This window comes from Cupressus sempervirens, chromosome 5, assembly GCF_028749045.1.
Source record: "Cupressus sempervirens isolate cs-2001-9-10 chromosome 5, ASM2874904v1, whole genome shotgun sequence".
In the NCBI taxonomy this organism is placed as follows: domain Eukaryota; kingdom Viridiplantae; phylum Streptophyta; class Pinopsida; order Cupressales; family Cupressaceae; genus Cupressus; species Cupressus sempervirens.
The window spans coordinates 440,698,973-440,720,106 of NC_143122.1; positions in this window are offsets into that span (position 1 = coordinate 440,698,973).

Below are 21,134 nucleotides of genomic sequence, written 5' to 3' on the forward strand. Positions count from 1 at the left end.
ATCCCTTTTGAACAATTCTTTTGTCCAGTTAGGGTTTGCTTACTTCTGAGCTATTAGAAACCAATTGCACAATATATAATTTGCCACTCCAAATGAGGGAATTGGAAACAAATTGTTCGCATTCAAGAATTGGAGGTAATTGATCAACATTCTTTGATTTTGGGCCATTTTAATGTTGATTGCCAAGGTGTTGATTCAAAACAGATTATGGTATGTGAGAATCATTCATCAATGCCTAAGAAATGTAAATTTAGGCAGGTTGCTAATGTAAATAGTACAAATATTACTTGTAACAATGATACTACTCTGCCTATTTCTCATTTAGACTTGGATGTACCAAATGAGCATTCACAAGATGAGATCCCTGCATCAAATTCTAACATTGAGGGTACTCTTTATTCAAATCATTCATCCCTCTCTCTTTCAGGTCATTACTCGTGTTGAAAACCTACAATGGAGGTAGGTAAGGATAACCAAACTAGCCCTAGGTTGGAACTACAGATTTCCAATATTTTAGAGCATTGTCATAAGATTATGGACAAAAGGGGCCTCGTCAAATGTCATTTTGCAAAATAGTTTCCAATATATCTGTTAGGAGTAATTTTTAAAAATCAATTTGTTTTGATGGTGCATGCTCAAAAATTCTAAAACATTTTATTTCATCAGAAAATTTGTAGGCAGCTGAATTATAAGGATGTTAGTTTGTCTGATTGGTCCAAACAAAGTTGGTCTACAATAGATTTAGTCACACATCATGTTATGTTTAATCAGTCCCCTTTGGAGATGTTTGTTCTGACATGTAAATAGACTATGCAAGGCCTCAGGTTGGGCAGTAATGTGGAATCTGAATTACATTAATTAGCTAATGAGAATTTCAGCATTTGTGGTATCAGAAAAAATTCAATTAATTGAAGAAGAGGTTATGCAAGAAGATATGGCCCAAATATCAGTAGATAATTTCAAGGAAGCTCAAAGGCAATTACAAGATTTCCAACCTGAACAAATGGACAATGGCAATATTGGTTGTGGATCCACTTTTGATTTCTCACAAACCCTTTCAATTATGAAGTCACTTGGAGATCCCATAATGGTATCTTCTACTCCAAAGACTCGTGGTAGAAAGAGAAAAAGTACAAAAGCTAAAGAAGAAATTGTAGCAGGCATTCAGTCCACTTTGGAAGAAAAATTTCAATCAACACCCCTGACAAAAGAAACAGGATTAAAAAATTGTTTGATTAGTCGAAAGGAGACATTATATTACTTCAAGAGACAAATTTATCAAATGAAAAGTATGAGGAGTCTATTGCTAAATGGAAACAATGGAAATTTGTCCATTTTCCCAATGTTGGGGCTTCAGGAGGTTTAACCACTTTGTGGAACCTAAAGGTTGTTTATGGAAGCTTAATAGGACAAGATCTAGGTTGGCAATGTTTTAAGTTTCAACAATTTGAAATTTTGATGGTTGTATTTAACATTTATGGTCCTGCAAGTATTTCAGATAAGGTTAAATTGTCGAAAGTCATTTCAAAAAAACTTAGATCTTTACCACAACAAAATTGTATCATAGGTACTGACTTCAATGCAATTTGAAATAATAAGGAGAAACAGGGAGGAGTTTTTCCATCTCTAAAAATTATGGAGGAATTTGATAACTTTATCACTACCAATGAATTGTTTGGAATTGAAATGTCCAATGGTTGCTTCATTTGGCATAATAGAAGAGATGGTTTCCTGCAAATTGCTGAGAAACTTGATAGATTTTTAGTTTCACAAGCATGGAAAATAACATCTATCCTATTCTCAACAGAAATTCTCTCTTTCTAACAATCGGATCACTTTCCTGTTTCTTTATCCTTAGATAATATAGTGGACTAGACAACATCATGTTATAAATCTTCCTTTAAATTTGAAAGAATGTGGTTCAAACATCCAATGTTTCTTCCTTTAATTAGACAATGGTGGGTCAGTGCTCCATAGGAGAAAGGTAATAGTATGTTTCAATTCTATAAGAAACTCCAATATCTTAAAGGCAAAATCAAAATTTGGAACAACCAAGTTTTTAAAAATATTTTTGAGGAGAAGAACAAGGTGCAAAAGGAACTTTAAGAAATTAATGAAGAAATCATCAATTTTGGATTGAATTCAAATTCATATGCTCGTCAGAAAGAGAAGCAATTTCAATGGGTAGAGTTGTGTCACAAGGAGGAAGAATATTGGCAGCAGAAATCTAGAGAATTATGGTTAAGTGATGGTGACTGCAACACAAAATTCTTTCATGCTTCAACAAGTCAAAAAGAGGCAAGTAAATCCATTTTTTCAATTACGAAACAGCTTACGGGTAAAAAATTATTAGATGAGGCAAGTATCAAAAGGGAAGGGATCAGATATTTTAAAGAACTCCTTGATCCATCAGTGAAAATGGATGTAAATAATCTTCAACTTAACTCATTCTTAGAGGCAGTTCCAATAATTATGAAACCCTTCACTTTGGAGGAAATTCATTATGAAACCCTTCACTTTGGAGGAAATTCGAAAAATAGTTCATTCCCTACCCCCAGATAAAGCACCTAGTCCTGATGGGTTTATAGCTCTCTTCTTTCAAAAATGTTGGGATGTTCTGGGGTGGGATTTACTTATGGCCCTAGAATCTTCCCAATGCAAGGGTTACATGTATGGGAATTTTAATTCTACTAATATTGTCATCATTCCTAAGTCTGGCGATCCCTAGACTTTTGCTAATTTTAAACCAATTTCTTTGTGCAACACTATATATAAAATCTTCACAAAGGCTATTTATTCTAGACTTCAAGTTTTGTTGCCCAATATCATTTCTCTAGAACAAGGTGGTTTTGTGTCAGGTAAAGAGATGTTGGAAGGGGCAATTATGGCTCATGAAACTCTTCATCATATCAAAGAAAACCAAATCCCTTCCTTTGTTATTAAACTGAATATGATGAAGGCGTATGGTAGAGTTAATTGGTTCTTTCTTATCAACGTATTGGAGAAATTAGGTTTCAGTAAAGCTTGTTGTAAATGGATCAAATCTTGTATTTCAGGGGCTACATTTTTTGTTCTTATCAATGGGTCTTCAGAGGGGTACTTCAAATCTTCTCAAGGAATCAGACAAGGTGATCCCCTTTCACCTACCTTATTTATTTTGATGACAGAAGCCTTTAGTAGGGCTATAATTCAATCTCAACAGTTGGATCTTTGGAAAGGCATTCAGTTTGGAGGAAATGATCTAGTAGTCATTCATTCTCTCTTTGCAAATGATACAATGTTGTTTGGATCTACAAACATTAATGAAGCCAAGAATATTAAGTATCTACTGGACCAATATTCATTGTTCTCAGGTCAGAAGATCAGCATGGTTAAATCTAAAATCTTCTTCTTCAACACAGCTCCACCTATTGCACAAAGGATTAAAAAGATTCTAGGTTTTAAGGAGGAAAAATCACCATCTACATATTTGGGTGTCCCTTTTTTCATGGGCAGTAATAAAGCTTCTTATTGGAAAAATATTATAGATAGAATTAAAGCTAGAACAATGGCTTGGAAGGTAAGATGGCTTTCTCTATCCGGAAAATTCTTTTAGTTAAGTTTTTCTTATCAGCCATCCCAAATTATTACTTCTCTATATTATCAACACCTAGGTTCATTATTAAGCAAATTGAAGACATTATTTGGGGTTTTTTATGGATGAAAAATATGTCAGGTAATAGTAAAATCCCTCTCATCTCGTTAAAGGAAATATCTTTAGAGAAGCATCAAAGTGGGATTAATCTTCCTAATTTGGATTTAAGGAATATTGCTTTTGGAGGAAAATTAGTTTGGTCTTTGTATGAGAAAACAAAGGCTAAATGGTGCAGAATCTTACAGAGAAAATATTTAGATTCTTCTGACCCCTCCAGAATTTTCACTATGGATCACTTACCTAAAGGGTCAACTATTTGGAACTTCTTGGTGGAATCTTGTGATTTGGTTGCTAGATATTTGACTTGGAAAATTAATAATGGTTTTAAGGCACTCTTTTGGCAGGATTCATGGAATGGCCTTCCTCCACTTTGTAAAAATCAATTCTTTGACAATTGAATTACAATTTTTTGTGCTCAATGGGGCCCCTATGTAATTGATTATTTTCAATCTGTTAATCCAATTTCAGGTAGGGTTACTTGGAAAAACCTAGACAAGTTACCAATTTCTAATCTGATTAAAAAAGAATTTGTTAGTTTATGTAATACAAGGACTGCTTTAGTGTCTAATCTCCCAGATACACTGATCTAGGCCCTAGACCAAGAGGGCAGATATTCAGTAAAATTGGGTTACTTAGGTGCCAAGAACCTAGAAATTGGTAACAAGTCATTTCGGGCATTCAAATTTTTTTGGAACCTAGTAGTCTTACCAAAGGTAGGTAATTTTGCTTGGTTAGTTTTGAAAAAGAGAATTTTGACAGGAGAAAAGCTATCAAAATTGAATATTGTTTAGAATGTGAAATGTGTATTATGCATGGAGGAAGAGGAGAATGTTGATCACCTCTTTGTTCAGTGTAAAATGGCATATCATTGTTGGATTTTCGTCCTTCAAAAACTAAATTTCAGTACGCCCTCCCAAATACCTTACAGGATATGTTTCAAGATTGGCCAAGTCTGATTAACCACTCTTACTATTCATGTATTTGGAAGTGTATCCCAACAATTGTTATTTGGGCAATTTGGTGGGAAAGGAATAAAAGGATTTTTTGAAAGCACCCTTCGCCATTGGAAACTATGTTGTCAACATTAGAAGTTGCAGTGGGGGAAGTTGTGGTAGCCTATATCAAAAGAACTTCTGAACATCGTATTGTTACAGGGTGGGATATTTCTTTGGCTAATAGATGGACTTCTTTACCTTCTCCATCTTATCAATTCATTACATCTGGCGGGCCTTCTAAGAAAGTTAATAGAAAGTTTGTGAAATGGATCCCTCTAGTTATGGGAGATTGCAAGTTAAATTTTGATGGTTGCTCGAAAGGCAATCCTAGTGAATCAAGAGCTGGAGTGTGTATAAGAGATCATAATGGGCGGGTGTTAGGTATGTAGGTTCAAAATTACTGGTTGGAACAAATAACAAAGCTAAAGCCATGGGACTCCTTCTTGGTTTAGAACTGGCACTTCAGCTAAACATAGTTAATATTCACATTGAGGGGGATTCTTTAGTGGAACACCTTATTAATTCATGTGTAAAGAAAAAATCAAAGAACTGGAAGTTTGGTTATATTTTGGAAAAAGCTTGGACAATGATTGATAAATTTAAAGGGGTATCCTTCTCTCATACCCTCAGGAAGGGAACCCAGGTTGCAGATAATTTATCTAATATTCGTTGTGACTTGAAGACTAATGAGGCAAGTATTACAGAATTTGTTCCTGCCAACTTTCCCACTTTATTTACCTTAATTCAGCAAGAGAAAATCTTTTAATACTAGCTTGATCCCTTTATCATTTTATGATAGTTGCACAAAAAATATAAGTCCTAGTTCAGTATTGACCAAGTTACTCTTGGCTTAGTGTTTACTGATTCCAATGTTGACCGAGTTATTCCTAGCTAGTATTGAGCGAGTTACTCTTGGATTAATGTTACTAAGCACAGTATTGACCGAGTTACTCTTGGCTTAGTGTTTACCAAGTTCAATACTGAACGAGTTCTACTCTTGGATTATGGTTACCGAGTTCAGTATCAACCAAGTTACTCTTGGCCTAGTGTTTATCGAGTTCAGTGTTGACCGAGTTCACTAAGTTTGACTTCATTATTGACTGAGTCACCCTTGGCTTAATGCTTACTGACTAAGCTCAAGTTTAGTATTGACTGAGTTACTTGAGGATTACCAAGCTATTCAGTTTACTAATTACCGAGTTACCCCAGGCGGGGTATTGACCAACTTCCAGCCAGGTGTTTGCCAAGTTAACAAGGAAGTGGTTCATGCCAAGTTATTTGTTCATAGTTTTTACCAAGTGCTCATGGCTATGCTGACCAAGCTATTTGATCTTGCTGATTCAGGTCCACGCGGTGGTATGGTGTCCAAGTTTGTGAAGGTCTTAAAGAGGAATTGCAGTGGCATAGAGCTGCTTTGATGTTCGAGGAGGTTTGCATGTGTGAGATTATGTACATATGGATGCAAAATATTCGTTCTTTATTCAATTTTGGGATCGTCAGTCTTGCTCTTGACTCTATACAGTAGCAATTGGGCTTTGATGTAATGGCACCTTATTTATTACTCATATGGGAGCAGGCGTGTCATAGCTTTTGAGTGTTTGGTGGGGATTTTATAGGCGATCAATGGATTTCCTTTTTTTTATTCCTTCTTCCCTACTCCCTTTGATTGCCTTTTCAATTTCTAGAATGTCATTCTCATTGGATGCTTGTATGAAATGTGAGTCTTGTCATCAATATCATAGGAGCATCGTACCCAAAAATTACAAAATTTTCTTGCAATCGATGGTAGATGAAGATGCACTCTCTCATCCCTTGGATGGTGAGATATTGAATATTATGTTCATTCTGGTTTCTTCTTCGACTTGTCGTGCGATTCAAAATGTCATTAGGGAGGACTTCTTCTTTGCAAATTCTAGAAAAGTGTTATATCCCTCAAATTTGGTCTCCAATTTCTATCTAATGCTATGGATCTTCTTCAGTCAACATTGAGAGTGGAAATCATTGCTTACAAGGTGGTCAGACCAGAGTTTTGGGCTCAAAATAAACTTAAGCGGGCTATGCAGACTTACGATTTGTGGTCCGAAGATGCCCTGGTGGGAGGACTATTTTCAAGGACTATGCTCATGAAAAAACATAAAGTTTTGGTGACTTTCGAGGCACTACAAAAGGCATGTGAAAAGAACAACTCACGATTCTTGACTAAGACCTTGCAAATCATGGCAAAAGCTTTGGGTTTTCAAATGTCTGAAGATGTGAAGAAAATTGGTTTTGCACTGCTTGACATTTTGGGTCTTCCAATTTCTGATGCACATGTAGTATCTGCTCATAAGAAGATGCCTCTGGCTCCCTCAATTCAGATGGTATGTGAAACTGGTGACCGGTCGGTTCCTGCTCTAAGTGTTGTTGGCTTGGGACATCTTGTCCAAAAACCCCATTTGGATCATCTCAAACCAATAGCCTGGGGGGTATGTCTCATGTTGTTGTTGAAGGCTCAAGCTTGAGATGGGAGGTGGCTCCACTACCATGCTCTGATTTTGGCTGGGGTCACTTGGTAAAAACTACTATAAAGGGTGCCGAGGATATGGAAGAAAAATAATTAATTGGCTTTCTTTTATTTTTTGGACTTTTATTTTAAACTTCAAGCATGTTTTGTAAAATGTTTGAAAATTTTGGTTGTTATGCTTGCTATTTCGATATGCTCCAAAATGCAAAACTTGATAAAGGCTGAATTTTGGCGAAATCATGTTTTTTCCAATCGATAAACTATGATGGTCTATATCGATGCTTGTAATTTGTACATACTACGACGATGTTGAATTTTCTTTACTAGTTCTTTCCTAGTTGAGCTCTTGAACCAGTTTTATATATATATATATATATATATATATATATATATATATATATATATATATCAGTGGCTTGTCCACTTTGCCAAAAAAAAGTATCATGATTTATAATCATTTTTATTTTGTAAAATGTAGTTTTATAAATGATATCTAGATCTAATCAAAGTGTAGAAGACATGGAAATTAATGAAGTGCATGCATATATATATATATATATTAGTGGCTTGTCCACTGAGCCAAAAAAAAAAAGTATCATGATTCATAATCATTCTTATTTTGTAAAATGTAGTTTTATAAATGACATCTAGATCCAATCAAAGTGTAGAAGACATGGAAATTAATGAGGGAAGTGCATCTAATTATGAGCTTGAGCCTAAGGGAAGTGATCATAGGGCTAATGTAGATGCCCAATCTAAGGAATAGTCTCCTTATGTTGCACCAAGGGTGCCTTCTATTGATTGCCCTTCATAGATTTTGGCACAGTTTTTTAGGGGTCCTTATGATCCAAAGTCCCCTCTATCAATTTTGCTATGAAAATTACACGCTCTGCACCTATAGGTGGCGGCACACAAAAATGAAAGTGTAATATATGTGGTGCAAAATGGTTTTACAACATTACGAGATTTTATGCACACATTTTTTTGGATCAGTTATGGTGTGACCTCATGCATATTTTTGTCAATCCTAAAAATGTGAAATACAAAATTGAAGTGAACAAACTATTGGGCATTTATGATGATATTAAAGTCACAGTGTCTAGATCATTGGTTGTTATGCAACAGGTACAGAGTATACAACAGTTACAAGGATACCAATATACATCTACTTGTATCTTGCATTAGAGAGCAGGGACTATGTCACCTACATTATGTTTTTCCTCACCTACACATGGTTCAACAGGAGATAGCAGTAGGGGGAAACGAAAAGCAACTACAACTCGTAGTGGTAATAACCCCATTGCTCATTTATTTAACATGCAGACAAGGGAGTGGTTAGATGATGTTGGTGATTTCTTCTTTTCCAATGGCATCTGACCTACGCATGTGGATTGATCTCCTTATTTTGTGAGGATGATATCCATGGCAACGAAAGAGGGAGGTCCATCATATATGCCACCAAGTGACCACAAGATGAGGACCACAGTGTTGGATAGGGACTATGAAAAGTTTGGGATCTTGATGGGTCAGATGAAGGCATGTTGGATGGATTCAAGTTGCAACATTATCATGGATGGGTGGATGGACATTAGTCATCGTCCACTCATCAAAATTATAGCCACATGCACCGAGGGCCCATACTTTTTGAGGGCAGTTGATTGTTCAGGGCAGCGTAAAGATGTTGATTTTTAGTTTCATGTGCTCATGGAATCCATTGAGGAGGTTGGGCCACAAAATGTGGTCCAAGTCATGACAGATCCAACATGTGTGCAAATTTGCAGGGAGGCTTGTTAAGGCAGCCTATAGGCATATTTGGTGGACTCCATGTTGTGTGCATGTCATGAACAATGCACTCAAAGAATGGGGAAAGTTATTAAACTATATAGTCCACCAATATAACTGAGAGGGGGATGAATCTGTTATCCAACTATTATCACAATTATCAACCTTACTAAATCTTAATCCTATGAGCAATATAATCAAAAACCACAACAAGATACTCATGCACAATAACACCAAATATGTTAACTAGGGACACCCTTGATCAGAGGGAAAACTCTGGTGGGGATGGTACCCACAAGATGATGTACTAATATAAATATTCCTTCTTAGAGGATGGACCATGTTAGGAGTCTATGAAAAAACTCAATACATATCAGTCCATGTTAGGAGACTTTGAATCCTTGTTAGGAGATTCCAACCCTATTAGGACATGTACCAACCTTGTTAGGAGTTATAGAAGGCAGATGGACCCACTGTCCAAACAACTTCAAAGGCAAGACCAATGAACTCACTATCCAAATGATCTATATATTATTCCTACTAGAATAATAGAATTGTATTGTATTGTTTTTTCCTCTTTCTTTGTCCTGTCAACTAGACTTCTACTCCTGATCTTGATACTAGATCACAAACTTCGCATCTAATAATCTCTTGGATCACTTACTCGGATTTACCAAATACTCTGCTCTTGTTCGCACTTCCTTGATCACTTCACATTCCACACACTTTACAATCAAGGAAAATATTTTCCTTTATACTAAGTCCTCAAAACAATTCCTTGAGTCGGCTTTGAGGCTTTCCCAATTAATTATAATAGAACCACAATAAGATAGATAATTATTTCATAATTACAATAGGATTGTCAGCTCACAGTCTATGCAACTTCTCGCATGTGTGACTTCAGGACTTGCGCACTCACTAACATCATCATTATATTGTTCTCTGTCATTGTATGACTTCGCGTATCCTAATTATATCTTTGTAAAGAGATAAATCATAATCATGAGAAACTATTTTACAGGTACTCTTGTTGCATTGCTCTCTGTAAATCACATATAACTTTTGTATCTCTTCAACTTAGGTTACGCACTCTTGACCTCATCATTAGGACATAATTTCAAACATGCCTTTAAATTTGTGTCACCTAATCATCAAGACAGTGTCCTACGATCACGATCTCTGTTAGTCTTCACAGAATTATTACTATGTTGACATCAATGACAAAAAAGGTCATGAATGCAACATGTCTATATTGTCACATGCTTTCCAATGCTTAGGATACTCCCCCAAAAGAATACCATCAACATTCATGCTAACAATCTCCCCCTTTGGCATTGATGGCAACATAGATGAAAAACATCTAGGTTCCAAGAATACCAAATAGTACTCAACTATTGTTGTTGCTGCTCTCATCTTTTCAAATCCTCTTCATTAATAAACTATTAAATCCTTTGGAACACTTCTCTATTATGCATCTCCCCCATACATCAAAATCCTTCATGTTGTGTATCTCCCCCTTAGATATATTAAAGATGAAAAACATCTAGGTTCCAAGAATACCAAATAGTACTCAATTGTTGTTGTTGTTGCTCTCATCTTTTCAAATCCTCTTCATCAATAAAATATTAAATCCTCTGGAACACTTCTCTGTTATGCATCTCCCCCATACATCAAAATCTGTCATGTTGTGTATCTCCCCCATAGAGCTATTCATTTTTCTTACTTACATGAAACTTTCTAAATCTCCCTAATAAATAATTCAATTGTCTCTCCCTCATTCACTTAAGGGATGTTTTCCATGTACATTTCTCCCCCATTGACATCAATGACAAAAGCCTCATTATGTCAATCAACTGCTTCAAGTGTAACGCCCCGCCAAGGGATCCAAAGAATTAACCTAAAGTTTCACTAAGTTTGGTAGATTTTTTTTTTTTAAAACATGAAAGTAAAACCATTCATAACATAGTAGCGAAAGCAATAACAATATCCAACTGAAAGTAAACATGAACATACATACATAACTGGTTACATTCTTAAGGATCCCTTAATGTTGAATCACATCTAAATTAACTATTAATGAATCCATCTAATACTACATCCACATGAAATAATAATGAAAAGTCCAACGTTCTTAAATTACATTTTTGATTTCTCAATCATCCATTGTACATGTCACAGGGTATGAAAGGCTTAAAAAAAGATACTTCTAGTGAAAACAAAGTATATTATCCTATTCTAAATCCATGATGCAAATGTAGCAAGTAAATGAAACCAAATACCATACATGATACATCATCATCATAAATGATATAACATTCATCGTAACAGATAACCATAAATCACAACATAACTAATTAAGTGCACGGTTCCTCCCAACCGTAAATAGCATCATTAGACCATCGTGGGCCCTAGCCATCCCTTCGTGAGTAACATCCCAGGCCACCGAAGAGATCATCGATATTAAAATAGTAGGAATGTCACTCCTAAAAACATACTACATCATATGCAGAAAAGAAATCTAACATGCAAGATAAAACATAAGATAACATCATCTAACAGATGCAAATCATCAATATAAGGATACGTGTCCACCATCAAAATCAAAGAATGCATCAACCACAGTGTCTCAGATGGATTTCATATGGTAAGAGTGAAGAAGCACTACCACCCGACCACGTGGAACCTAAATGGTCCACTCCCACCGCGCTGAGGTGATAATCTCAAGTCCCAAACAGGTTATCAAACCACATAGCAAAAATACTTTCTAAGTCCAGGAATCCTAAAAGTATACTAACTCAAAGGTTCTAATCACAAACCAACATCTAATCCCAAAGGCACAACAAAGACATGTAGGAAACCTACTATGCAAGCAAGAAAGTGTCATCGCACAGATCACACTAGAGTTACCCTGGTAGTCTCCCAATAGACCTTGGCCCCCTAGTGATCCCTATGCGGCCTCTAGTATCCTCTCATACAGATGAGGCATACTAAAGAATGTGAGTTCGCAACCAAGCATTCTCTCTACTCCCATCCTAGTCTGTACTAGCACTCGAGGCATGGGCGAGAACATACAATTATCTTATTAGGTTCATTTAATCCCCATTTAGTGTAAATGTTTTCACTTATTAAAACAACCTACAATAAGTTACCCTGGTAGCCTCTTAGGGCCCCGACCCCCATTGCAAGCCACTTCCCGACACTACAAGTAGATAACCTACCCTAAGCTCATGGAATCATAAATCACAAAATCACCACAGTCCTATACAAGTGACTGAAAAAGTACCAAAAGAATAATCCATAATAAGAGCATCAAATCTCCATGAGCAAATGAAAAGCATCCATAGATAATCATGACCACAACAGTTCTCTATTGGCAACTGAAGGTATCAGTGATAATCACAATAATCATTGGTTCTTAAGAAGCAACCAAAAAGTATCTCAAAGTAATACTGATCGAAGACTCCAAAATGGTCAAGTCAAAACATGAAAACATCAAGAAATAAATCAACACTTCAGTCCCATCATGGCAACTGGAAAGTAGTCCAAGTATGATTGATCGACGACTCAAAAATGGTTAGATCAAGTGTCTCATATACATATAACTCGGCTTCACTCAAGAAGACTGATGAGCAATAACAATCAGTAAATACAAACATCTCATAGAGCATACTATCACATTACCATGGTTGGGTTTAGAAAGATCGAGACCAAATAAGATCAACATGCCATCACATCTCATAACCCTCGAGCCTCTGGTAAACGTCCTATAACTAGTCAACCATCTAAGACCACCCAAACCCCAATGTAGATAGTATAAAAAGAATGCAGAATACAAATACATGTTTTAGTTTTGTTTACACATTCACTTGCAGTGTGGGGTAAGTATCCATAAGAAAACACATGTGACGCTAAACCTTCTAACCAATCATCATCAACATCTAAAAACACTGAATCATTAGGCATACATGAATAACGAGTATCAAAAAGGTCTCATCATATAACACTCTGAATTAGAACAATCGTATCAATTTAAACTCCATTGTACAACTTAATGACCAATTAAATTTTATTGATCAACATAACTATAATAATGACTCCGTGATTATCAATTTCGCTAGGGTTCTTGTTATCAATAGAGACCAGCATGTGTCTATGAATATTAGGGTTTGTTGTCTAATAAGAAAAGTCTCTTTTACCCTATAGTTGTCTCGTACATATAACTACATAGAATAAGGTCCAATCCTCCTACAACTAAGGTTACATGTTGGATAACTTAAATTATTAAGATTAATAATCTCTCAACAATTTAACTCCAAAATTGATTGCAGATCACCATCATGAATTAACTTCCATTCAATACTTCCCATTTATCTCGGCCCCAAGTAAATTCCATTTGTGTAGATCATTAAAGTAATGCACTTGTTAAACAATATTTCCATTTATTTACACTGTTAAAATAGTGCTCTTTGACTTTCAGGAGCGTCTCCCAATGATATAAGGATACGAGAACATAAGGACTCGTCATTTAATAATTAACACAAGTTCCATAAACTAAAATTGACTCTATTTTGATGCATTAATATATCAATAATGTAAGGATGTCCATAGTTCAAGTCACTAAATATCATAATCCAATAATTAGTCCAAATTTTGTCTCATATATTCTGGAATTGTTTGTTCCAATCAAAGATTATTACATTAAATAAATTGATATATCAATCCCTACTCTTCATCTAATAATCATGCTATCAGTGATAAAAACATAAATATCAATTGGAATAATTCCCAACAAATTGAATTATTCATCGATTTTCAATAAATCGTTTTGCAACTCTAATGAGCTCAAGATCTAACACCATACTTCATTTACCATATATTCTAATACTTAACCTCAATTAAACCATGTTTAATTAAAGTAATTATTAAATGCTAAATACCCTGTTATTATTATTCTCCTTTTTGAATAACAATTAACAAGTTGTTATTACTCCACCCTTTATTTAAACATTGTTATAATAATAATAATAATAATATTATTATTATTATTAACAAATAATAATTAACTTTTTTTATTAAAACTTTGTTAGCTAAGTGTTATTTAAAATATAACATATAGCAAAGATATTAAAAAATGAAATAATTTTAATTAATAACAAAGCGTTCATAGCCCACCGGCTCCCCAATTGGCCTGCGGCAGTGGGTAACTCATCATATTGCTATCATACAAGGCACGACAATTCAACGTCTTTCGAACCGTTATCCTGTCATACGCTAGAATCGCACTAGACATCACCACTAAGCACAATCAAATATGCCTTCCATCTATCATTGCAATATAAGATTGTTACAATTGTCCTTATATGGACAAGATTATTCAATCAGAGGGGCATAAAGAATCGATAGGAGTGCAAATAGAATATAGTTTTTGGGAGAGGCATTGAGATGGCTCTCTGGTGGCAGTTAGAGAGCCATCCATTTTTGTTTTTGTAATCTGCAGATCAGTCTGTAATGGAAGAGATTGTTTGTGATAATGTCTCAATCGTGCTGAGTTTTCTCCTTATCGGTTCTCTGTCATTTCTTTGATGCAATCAGTTTTCGATTCTTTGTGGAAGAACATAATAGTAATCGATTTCAAGATTTAGTATTAAAAGAGTTTCCTCGAGTGAATAGTCTATTGTGTTGTTTCATGTTTGGCTGAGTATTGCAAAGGTTTTCCAAGAACTACTATTCAATTTTTTTTTATGTTTCGGATTATTACCTTGAAACCTAGTCGTTGTATGCAAGGGAACTTTGAAATCAGGTTGAGCAGAGGTTGAAATATATGGAAATCCGAAACATGCATTAAAAAAAAATTATGGAGTCGGCTGTGTGAAGTTTTATGTGGCGACAAGAGGTTGACAGAGTTCCTGTCGCTTGTCATTTTCTTTGACAAAATTAAATTTGCAGATTATGCATGTTGTAGTACGTATCATGGGTCGTATATTGTTATTTGTTTTCAATTTACAGAATGGATTTAAGATACGAAACATTTTCAAGATGTCGCTACCCTTTTGGGGTGTTGAAAAGTGTGGTGGTTATTATGAAGATGAGAACGTACTTTCAGTTTGATTGATTTTTCTCCGCAACAGATGGATTGATAGTATGTTTGCAGATTTGATTGGTGAGCTCATTACAAAATTTATTAAGATGTAGAGAAGATCCACTATTGAGTCCCTTGAGTGTTTAATTCCTTAAGGAGAGTTCCAGTGTTGATCCCTCTGCACCCAACTCAAATATGCCAATTGGTGTTAAATGCATGACACCTATAACCGCTTGATCATAACCACGAAACAAACAGCTCCTACTACAATAGATACCCACACGTTGTCCATCTATTTCAACATCTAGATAAACCCTATGAGAGATCTAATCCAAGCTCACCTGTGAAGATGTCTCTACGAGCATAGGGCTCTAATTTAGAGTCAATAATTTTCAGTCCTTCCTATTAATAGAATTGAAGCCGTGTGAATTTAATTTATGTACCAATTACAATCACTCCAAACTTGCAAATAGAAATTTCAGGTGAGATAGAACACTTAGAACTGCAATCGCTGTGTAATCTATCTCTATTTCCAAAATATAGAACATTCACCACCAAAATTATTTCAAAAGTCATTGAGCATACACGATGGAAACAAGACGATAGAGAATAAAATAGAATATGCAAATTAAGCTCGAGAGCCTACTTGGCCTCTAATGCTAATTCACTTCGCCTTAGGAAATTAGTAATTAGCCCTTCCTTCTCCAACAGTCGCCATTCCTCTATCAACCACCTCCAAGAACCAAACCAACCAAACCCCCAAGTGACTAAAAGTGCTTGTAGAAGCATATGAGCTTGTCGAAGCATATGAGAATGTCAAAGCATACCCGCTTGTCTATACACACTAGGAGAGCCTGTTTATAAAAGCCTCTAAGATGCATCTAGAATGTGTCTAGAAAGAATTAAGAGATAAGCATGACAACTAAGCACGTAACTTCCACGACAAGAAGATAGGCATGATGAGGTCTCTAGAATGTTGTAGACACCATGTGCTCAAATAATGTGTTAACTCCTAACTATAGACAACACGTGCATAATTAGAGTGCAAACTCTTGTGTTGTCAACATGACGACTCCCAAGAGCTCGCATACTCTTATGTGAATAAATATTAAAATAATGCACATTAATTAATTTAATATTCATTCTACTCTTTTCAATTTAATTTATTAATTTGTATATCTCATGCACTCACTTTAATAAATCCACTTGTTTAATCTTAATATATTTATATTTTAATCACATGCACACATCATACAATCTAGAATCTTTAATCATTTTAATATATTTTCCACTTTTAAATTCATTTTTGAAACTTAATTGCTAAAATATATAATAATATTATTTAGCATTTATTAAAAATGAACTCTAAATATATTATTATTAAAATAAATATTGTCACGTTCCAAATTTAAACTTATAACTTTTATCTCCAAATTTAATTCTTTTTATTGAATTAATTTTTCAATTAATTAAATAAAATAAATATTAAAATATTATATTAATTTTCCATTTAATTAAATCATTAATTAAATCTCTTAATTAGACTCAATTAATAGAAAGTTCACCAAGAAGGAGTTCGGCAATAATAACAAACATGCGACCTAGGGCAGGCACTACATCAAGTCTTCAACCAAGCCAAGCATCCAAAGACATTGTTCAAGATCAATTTCCAAGAGTCTTTAATGACTCTACACATCACAAATACTCCCCATACATGAAGCATCAGCATTCAGTCCAGACAAACAATAGTGCTCTTTACCACTGGATTGATGCAATCTCTGCATCATCTACTCTAAAGTAAGCAAGGGCATAACCCCACTATCCAAACAGCTTCGGCGGCAAGACCAATGAACTCACTGTCCAAATGATGATCTTTGTATTATTCCTAACAGAATAATGGAATTGAAGGATACTGCTCCTTCCTCTTTCTCTGTCCTGTCAAACAAACTTCTGCTCCTAATCTTGATACTAGATCACAAACTTCAAATCCAATAATCCCTTGGATCGCTTACGCAGGCTTTCCCAATTAATTATAATAGGACCACAATAAAATAGTTAATTATTTCGTAATTACAAAAGAATTGTTGGCTCACAGTGTATGCAACTTTTCACACATGCGACTTTAAGACTTGGCACGCTCATTGATGTCATCATCAGACTATATTATGTCACTGTATAACTTCGTGTATCCTAATTATATCTCTATAAAGAAATAAATCATAATCATCAAAAATTGTTTTACAAGTAAATTGTTTGTGCACTGCTCTCTGTAAATCACATATAACTTATGTATCTCTTCAACTTAGGTTACACGCACTTAACCTCATCATCAAGACATAACGTCGAACATGCCCTTAACTTCGTGTCACCTGATCATCAAAACGATGTCTATATGATCATGATCTTTGTCTACTACTCTGTCAGTCTTCACAGAATTACTACGATGTTGATATCAATGACAAACATAGCCATGAATGCAACATGTTAATATTGCCACATCCTCTCCAATGCTTAGTATACTCCACCAAAGGAATACCATTAGTAGTCATGCTAACAAAAATTAACTAGATTAGACGAGTGGCTAATGATGGGAGAGGTGCAAATATTTATCTACAATCACCATACATCACATGCACTTTTCAGGAGCTTCGCAAAGAAGCAATTCCTGAAACCAGTTGAGACTAGTACGCCTCATTATATTCTCTTGAAGGGAATGATCGAGTTGCAAGAGCCATTGCAACTCATGGTTATGACACAAGAATGGAATTGATGACTTGAGTCCATAACAAAGCAAGGAAATAGGGTAAATGAGACAATTAAGAGTGATCCGTTTTGGAGTGATGCAAAATACACAGTCTCCATCATTCCTCCAATGTACACAGTCTCCGTCATTCCTCCAATGTTTCAAGTGATTAGATATGGGGATGCAAATTCACCTAGCCTTGGAGAAGTTTATGAGTGCATTGATTCCATGCTTGGGCAAGATGAGGGTTGTTGTGCATAAGAGAGACCTCACTCTAGCACTCTATACAGAGCACATTGAGCCTATCATTCACCACACATGGGAGAAGCTAAACACTCCTTTGCACATGGTTGCATATGCATTGAACCTGAAGTGGTACCTACCTAGGCCTGGTAGAGTCACACCACTTCGGGATGATGAGGTGAAGAATGCATTCTTTTGGTGCATTGCCAAGATGTCCCTCTAACTATAGAGATGCATGCAGAGGGACTACAATTCTTTGGGCCAGGATGGGATTGTGAGCAACTTGGGTGGACCCAGAGCAACATGAGAGGTACCAACGAAAGCACTCACATGCTTTGACAAGCCAAGAGTGATACTAAGACTGCTAGTGAGATTCAGACTAAGTGGTCTAAATTTGCTAGTCTTTTAGGTGATCCTTAAATCTTGATTCAATGTTCTAGACTCTTTATAAATATAAGTTCTTTTAATTTTTACTTATTTTAATATTATGTTATAAACTTGTAACTTGTAGGATACTTGGATATTGCAAAAGTGGTTCTCAAAACTATGGCACAAAAGAATCCCATTTTGTGGTGGACATGCCATAGGTCACAAAAGTCGAAGATCACCTCACTAGCCATATACTGCTTTCTCAGGATTTTTTAGTTCCACCCGTTCATAATCTTAACTTTAAGAGTTTTACTTTATTGATTTATGATTTATTAATTCAATGATTTATCAATTATCATTTGTCACAAATTAAATGAATGTTTGTTTATAAGTTGTAACTTTCAACTTTGTTATTTCAAGTTTCTAACTCCTTGGTTGCAAAAAGAGGAATTGGGCCACCTACAGCTTCATCAACTCCGTTAAGAGGAATAGACTTACCTATAACAAAACGGCAAAGTCTGTTGTTGTCCATGGTTTCTTGTGGCTCAAAGATCGCAAGACATGTGAGTACAAGGAGAGCCCAATAGCACGATGGGATGTGGAGCCTAAAGATCCAACTCAAATTGACGAAGATAGGATGTGGAGCCTGAGGATCCAGCTCAAATTGATGAGAATGATGGTACAACAAAAGCCAATGTAACGCTACTTGGTGTTCCTTTGGAGGATCAGGAATTTACCCACAAGGAGTCTAATAGTTCTAGTGATGAGGACTTCAGAATAGGGGATGATTAGATAACACTTGGGATGATTACATTTTCATTATTGACATTTTGTCATTTTGTTGATTGTGCTCACTTTGATATGGGTATGATACATTATTTCATTTCATTGTTTCATGCCTACTCGGCTCATTGTCATCATGCCGCATCTTCATGAAATATGATATTCATATCTAAACAAGGAATTTTGAATCTTTCATCTTTGTCATTTGATAAATTGATAGTCAATGGCTCACTTACATGGTACTATGTGTGGTTTGTATTTTTCATTTATCATTATCATATTATGTTAAAAGCTTTTAGTATTTTACTAAGTTCAATAGTCATTGGTAATGGTTATGAAGTTATAATTAGCATTTTCAATCATATATATATACACTATGCAATCTTCCCTCATAGACTCAGAGGTATTCTATCACACAATGCAAACTCCATAACTAGAGGATAGACAATTGCAATAATGATTCTGCTACTTGTCACTGAGCAAACTCCGTAGCTTGATAATAGACAATTGCAGTAATAATTCTGATACTTTTCACTGGGCATTTGGAGTGTTGATACTGCTAATAAGTTAGACATACAAAAAAACAGAATAATAATCTATATTGAGCTCATTCCAAATAAAGTCTAAACGCAGAAAGTATGGAAGCTAAAGCAATCAACTCACCAAATCCTATCCATAATTATAGAGAGTGCCCTATCTTTGCTGATTTATCTGCCTTTAACATAGTCTCCTCTGTTAATGATTAGAGCTTCAAATGAATACTATGCATCATGTCCTTCACTTGTAAACAGATTATCACAAACAGCATATACCTTCCAACTTGATCTAAAACATTATTAAACTATTGCATAAAACCCCATTTCAAAACGAAATATATTTTTCAAAACACTGAATCGAACCCTGCCACATAATTAGCAGTCAACCGTAAACTAATATCAGACACAATATGCAACACTCATTTCCATTGCAAAAGATATGCCTACTTACCTCTGATGCACAGATTATAAGCGAAGTCAAACTTTAACACTAAATTGAGGCTTCAGTACTGATCTTTGATGGAGGTTAGCCCTCAAGATATGTCACTGACTCTTCAGTTTGACATATATACACAATATTTACCCTACAGCCTGCCCACTCCAAACTTTTATATTCTTTCTCAACTTTCATCTATAAACAGAACTTAGCCTTTGTAGAATTAGTGCCAGAAATCAGTATTTTGATTGTTTATGGGTAGTTCTACCATCAAACTTAAATGACTGTAATTGCTTGCATGTTAATACAGATAGCGTCATTTAGTTTCAATATGGGATAGCTTTTGCACGGCCTTGTCCTTTTTTAACTAGCACAACTTACATTGTTATTTAATATTTCCTCTCTTCAACAACATAATATTCATTCCGACTTGGAATCAACAATGTGAGTCCCTGACAATCTTTAATTCCTCAATTTGGTAACTGCATTCCTCTTCCATTGTGTATGTCTTCATTATTGTGTACACCACATTTTCATGGTTCCATAAACTTTCCCTGCCATATGGGTCAGAAACCTCTTTTTCATTGTTTCCTAAAATTTTCATAGAATTGACCTTCATCAAGAATAAGTCTTATACCTTTTTAGGTTTATTCTTGAATTTATTATGCTACACATTCTCCTAAGTTATAGTTCATCTCTGATCTTGACAACCAATCCACAACTGCCACCAGAATAATCCTTATTAGAAAACGTATGCCAGTAACAACAATACTTGATTCCATTGCAAGAAAAATGTATAAGTGCAGTCACTACCTTTTTACAACAAAAGTTACATTTTAAGCAGTTGACAACCCAAATGAACCACTTCTGCATAAAACTTCAAGTTATATCTAAATGCACTCCTCATTTGCAATTGAAAAATCACTTAATCAAAATCAATTGATAGAAGTGCAAAGGACATGCCCAAAGGT